The sequence below is a fragment of the Schistocerca nitens genome, chromosome 7, assembly GCF_023898315.1.
Source record: "Schistocerca nitens isolate TAMUIC-IGC-003100 chromosome 7, iqSchNite1.1, whole genome shotgun sequence".
Taxonomy (NCBI): Eukaryota; Metazoa; Arthropoda; class Insecta; order Orthoptera; family Acrididae; genus Schistocerca; species Schistocerca nitens.
The window spans coordinates 215679854-215686045 of NC_064620.1; positions in this window are offsets into that span (position 1 = coordinate 215679854).

Below are 6192 nucleotides of genomic sequence, written 5' to 3' on the forward strand. Positions count from 1 at the left end.
CGAGCAAAGTCGGGACAAGTCGGGACGGAAGGGGACAGGTGCGAATGCACTGCACAGATCACGCAAATATGTGGAGGCGCGCCGGTGAGGAAGCTGCAGGGGGCGCTCTCCAGCAGGACACTGCTACACCCTTACAGGCCACCCGCCGCCCGGCCGCGCGCAAGCCCTCCGCCGGATACCGGAAACAAGATGCGTCGCCCGCGAGTGTCGCACGCACCAAGAGAAACGAATGACGGGCGGCGCACCGAGCAGCCGCGTGTCTCACGCAAGTGGCGGCGCGCCCGCCAGTTCGGCAGACGCCGGACGCGCACTCCGCGCCGCCTTCGAGGCTCCATCCAGCTGTTGCGGAAGGACGTGCTGCTTTGCGTCAAATGTGTCACCGAAAACTGCGATTACGTGTGTTGGGAGAAGAGGCAAAGGCGTCTTCTGTCGTGCGGCTACAGTATAAGGGCGCCAACGGCCATACCATGTTGAATACACCGGTTCTCGTCCGATCACCGAAGTTAAGAGCGATGCACCAGACGACACAGATTCAGCAAAAATATTAGAAGAAACGCGCAGACAGTTGGACAACGCAGATGGCGCACCGCTGACCGAGGCCATGTCAGAGGACGAAGTCAGAGCCGTCCTCAAAACCTGCGCCAACGACAAAGCTCCAGGAGCTTTCCACCGCACGGCGCTCACGCTCGCCAACTAACGGCTCCCGTACCGCGCCAGCCGTAGCTGTTTTGCCGTCGGCGATCATCTATGCGTGTACAGCGCTTTGGTGTGTTCTCAACGAAAATCATGACAATAGTGCGCATTCGATCGTGGGTACGAGAGTCCGTCCTCCTTCGATATTGAGAAGTGGATGTTTAACGAACTACAAATACAAGAGGACGAAATAGAAGGGCTGCAGCTGTATTTTACGCTGCTCAACCTCTTTTTGAATCTGAAAGCCCACGTGAGATGTGAGACGCTCATCAATGTAAGCGGGGGTATTAGGAAGTTCAAACACTGGAACAGTCGTGTGAGAGGTGAAAATCACATACGCCGGACACGGCGTGAGAAACATGAAAGTGTACAACCTCCCCTTCGAGGTGCCGAACGAGGAAGTAGCACGCTGCCTCAAGTTGTATGGAGAAGTTCTCTCTGTAACGAGAGACTTCTGGGGTGCCGGGCACTGATACAAGGTGGACTCGAATGTTAGGTTCGTCAGGGTGGTCCTAACGAAACACGTGCCATCCTTCATTGTTACAGGGGGATACACAGAAGTCGTCCACTATAGCGGGCAACTACCGAAGTGTTCAATTTGCAGCTCGACAGAACACATGTAGAGCAGCTGTCCGAGAAATGAAAGAGTGGCTCAGCTGCCACATGAAAACGCCGACTACATAACTGAGCAGGCAGCAAGCTACGCGGGAATTCTGACGGGCCAGGGCCCGGGCGCGAACAAAGTAACTGCCGTAGCGGAAGCAGTGGTAGCCGCCACGCCAGCTGGCAATACCAGCCAGAGCAGCGGCCGCCGCGGACAGTGCAGGCAATAGAGGTGGCAAAAAATAACGTAACTGATAGAAATAACCGGTTACTGAGAAGTAACCGTTACTGTGATAACCGTTCCTCTGATTCTGGCTGTTATTTCAATAACTGTTTAGTGTCAACAGTGCCTCGCGCCATCTGTTGACCGAAGATCGTACTGCGCATTTGGAAGGCGTTCTATAGACCATGGGAATAACTGAGACTGCGCGCCATCTGTTGATAAGAACTGTGTACTATTTCGTGGGCCTTCGTTACTTTTAGCATAAACAATTAAATAAAGTTAATGTCCGAGCCGTGGCTGATAGGAGCTGCAGTACAGGCATTAACAAGTACGGTCGTTCCCTTAAGCCACCGCCTTACGTGTTAATTTAGCTTGGACGGGTAGTACAAGGAAAATTACTAAGGAATTCGAGCGACTATGGAAATAACTGTCAGAGACCGGTATTCTCCTCTGGCAGTTATCGTTATTGGCTCGTAGTTCTAGTTCTCTGGTAGTTATCGGGCTACCACCACAGATAACCTGGAAGCTGGTAACGGAATAACTGTGTGTCTAGACGTTCCTGACTCGGTGACTCCAGTTAAAGGTCGTAGTTCCTGGTGATATTTCCAGAGAGGATAGTAACTGGAGCGAACAAATATTTTCGTACTGCTACGGAAATAGCCGCTGGCCAACGCGAATGACAAATAACATGTCAGAAAGTATAACATAATGCAGTGGAATATAATAATAATTATTATCCTCATCATTTGTCAGGAGATTGTCAAAATATGTGAGTATATCACAGTAACTGCTAATATTTATAGAATTGGTACACTGACAGAATAAAACACAGTTACGTACTTTTAATAAATTTATCGTACACATAATACCCGATCTTGACTGTTGCAACCAAGTGCTGTCAAAACAGAAATATAGCAGAATTTTTACCTAAGCTGGTCTATCAGTCTCTGTTACGATATTCATCTACAGAGTAGAAGGAGGGGTCAATGGAAGCGTCTGATTCCGCCCGTCTGCTTCGACGTAAAGGTGTTGTGGTGTGTGAATGTCATTACGGCACGGTGTTTATGAGTTGGTTTGTGCGTGTGTGGGGGGGGGGGGGGGGAGAGGGGGGGCTGTAGATCTAGGTTGCAGTGCCGGAATTTGCTGGTGGTAATTTTTTTTTTTCTAGCTGTGATGTTTTGTGTATTTATGAAGTATTGAATGTGATTTAATTTATGTAGGGATGATTGATTTGTGGACTTTTGGGATTGTGGTTTTATTTTTCGCAGTTGTAGGTGTTGGTTTTTTTGGCATCAGTAGCTGTGGTGGACCTATATAGGTCACCGGAAATGACCGATTCCCATTTTCATAGTTGTGTGTGTTGATGTTTTAGTATCGTCATCTGAGGTTGACCTATGTAGGTCAAGGGAAATGTCTGATTCCAATTTTCGTACTTTTAGTTGTGGGTATTGGTGTTTTGGTATGGTCACCTATAGTTGACCTATATTGTTCACGTGAAGTGTCCGATTCCTGCAGATTTTTGTTGGTGTAGCAGAATGCTGTAATTTTTTTCTTTTTGTTCTTCATTTTGTGTTTTGGGATCATGGTGTGTGTTTCTTTTTTTTTTTTTTACTAGCTTGTCCTCACCCGAAAAACCCCCAACTTCCCGCAGTTGTCCCATTGGTTTGATTGTATTTTTGGTGGGAAATGTTATTGTATTATTTATATGTATCTTCGTGTTTGTTGCCATGTGTATGTAGTGACGTCATAGACACTTGAAATAGCCATTTCCGGCATATTGATGACGGGTGGAATCAGACACTTCTGTATTAAATAGTCTTTCAAACACACTGTAAACCGTGCCTTATCTGAAACCAAGTTTTTAATGGTTGCTGACTTGCTGGCAGTTTATTGAAAATGCATGTTCCTGAATATTGGACCCCTTTTGGACCAAGGTAAGTAATTTTAGGTCTTTATGTAGATTGCTGTTCCCATTTCTAGTACTGATATGTATTAAGCTATTGGTTGGAAATACTTGTAACAAATTTCATTAAGGAATAAATATACTAGGAAGCAGTGGTTAGAATACAAAGTTCCTTGAACAGGTTCCTACATGATGTTCTTGAATTGATACCACAAACTATTTTTATTACACGCTTTTACATGCGAAAAACTTTTGCTATGTTTGATAAGTTACCACCGAATATGCTCCCTTATGAAATAAAAGAATGAAAAAATGTGGTATGGCCTTCCCAACTGAATTTATTATCGAGTTCTAGTCCCAGAAATGTAACACTGTCAACCTTTTCGATCTGCATGTCTTCGTATGTTATAAACATGCTGTCGCTGGAGAAATCGAGCAGTTTGCAAATCTGACGTAAAACTTGGATTAGCGTACTCACACTTTCCCCAATAGCACTAGCTTTTACAGCACAGGAGTAAACGAATCTGTCACATTACGTATATTTTTTGTTGTATTACAAGGCTGTACACTTTATTCTATTATGTGAGTAGCACAAGAAATTAAGCATCGAATTTAACATACAGTACTCAGTTTACATATTACTTCATACTTAAAAACGCACGTTGTTAACATTTTACTTAAACAGTGCTTTGGCGAAGTTCCGCGTACTTTCTGTCGCAGCTGCGAAGATAATATTTCTAATAGCGACCGATAACCTACAAACATATAATATGAAACACTAATAATCGTTCTAACATCAACTAAAATGTACCCGGAGTTAATAAGCTAAGGTTATGACACGATTCATACGACATTCCTGCTATTTCACACTACTCGCAGTTATACTGATAACTAAACTGATGGATTCCAACTATGTCGTTATTTAACTGTCGGAGTATTCGCTAGCGAAAAATAACTTGGCAGTTATTAATAACGGTTAACGATAACGGTTATCAAAGAATAACTGGAACTGTGATCACAGTTGCTCCAGAATAACCGTTTGGCCCACCTCTAGCAGGCAAGAAGCGGCACCTCACCTCTGACTCGCACAACGAAAGCTCAATGGAGGCCTAACCGGCGGCCACCCCCTCCCCCACCAGCCGGCGGGTGAAGGTGACGCGCGCCGCCGCGCCCGCCCAGCCGTCAGCTGTTCCTGTCATTCACTGACGCCTGCAGCCGGGCCCAGCGCCCACCACGTACACCGAGGCGCGCGAGATCGCCATCAAGAAGCAGGTGAAAAAACTCGCTCGCATCCAAAAACAAACAGACGACGACCCGAAAGAGTCGAGTGACAAGTCGCAATGGTCGTCGAAAGCTAAAAGGCGATGCAACAGACGGCGAAGCCACAGCAACGGCTCGAACGACGAGAGGATGCTGACCTCCGACGGGGAAGCGTTGGACACACAGCCCGCGAACGCGGGCAAACAAAACACAGAACCAGAGTATGTTGTCCTCCAGCCAGACTGCCCACAGCAAACACATACCGCTTAAATGCAGGAACGCTCTGGCTATAAAGTCATTACGTGCAATTTAAACAACATGAATTCGGTTGTCAAGATAGATGCCCTCACTGAGTTCCTGCAGCACCGAGCTGCCGATGTAGCAATGCTACAGGAAGTTCTCACCACCGATCTAGAACAAGTACGGCGATTCGACGTCTTCACGAACATAGACGCAGAAACGAGAACTGGAACTGCGATAATGGTGAGAAATGGCATCGATATAGAGGACAGCCCTCTTTTCACGCTACGTTACTGATGTGACAAAGATGCTTCTGTAACAATCTTAAACTACTATAATAAACATAAGATATTAATGAACTCAGTTTGAAGAAGAGTGTGCCAAATAAAATTTCCAAAAAGTCTCCGAAAATGACAAAATAGTATGAATCGACAGTTATGTTCTGAAACACGTCAGGGCTTAGTCTTTCGTAACAGTGTACATCTGCACATTTGTAAACAAAAACCTGTCTTTCATCGCTAGAAGAGATGGGTGCTTAGGCGAACACCCGAGTGGCAGCGAGCGGCAGTCGAGCAAAGTCGGGACAAGTCGGGACGGAAGGGGACAGGTGCGAATGCACTGCACAGATCACGCAAATATGTGGAGGCGCGCCGGTGAGGAAGCTGCAGGGGGCGCTCTCCAGCAGGACACTGCTACACCCTTACAGGCCACCCGCCGCCCGGCCGCGCGCAAGCCCTCCGCCGGATACCGGAAACAAGATGCGTCGCCCGCGAGTGTCGCACGCACCAAGAGAAACGAATGACGGGCGGCGCACCGAGCAGCCGCGTGTCTCACGCAAGTGGCGGCGCGCCCGCCAGTTCGGCAGACGCCGGACGCGCACTCCGCGCCGCCTTCGAGGCTCCATCCAGCTGTTGCGGAAGGACGTGCTGCTTTGCGTCAAATGTGTCACCGAAAACTGCGATTACGTGTGTTGGGAGAAGAGGCAAAGGCGTCTTCTGTCGTGCGGCTACAGTATAAGGGCGCCAACGGCCATACCATGTTGAATACACCGGTTCTCGTCCGATCACCGAAGTTAAGAGCGATGCACCAGACGACACAGATTCAGCAAAAATATTAGAAGAAACGCGCAGACAGTTGGACAACGCAGATGGCGCACCGCTGACCGAGGCCATGTCAGAGGACGAAGTCAGAGCCGTCCTCAAAACCTGCGCCAACGACAAAGCTCCAGGAGCTTTCCACCGCACGGCGCTCACGCTCGCCAACTAACGGC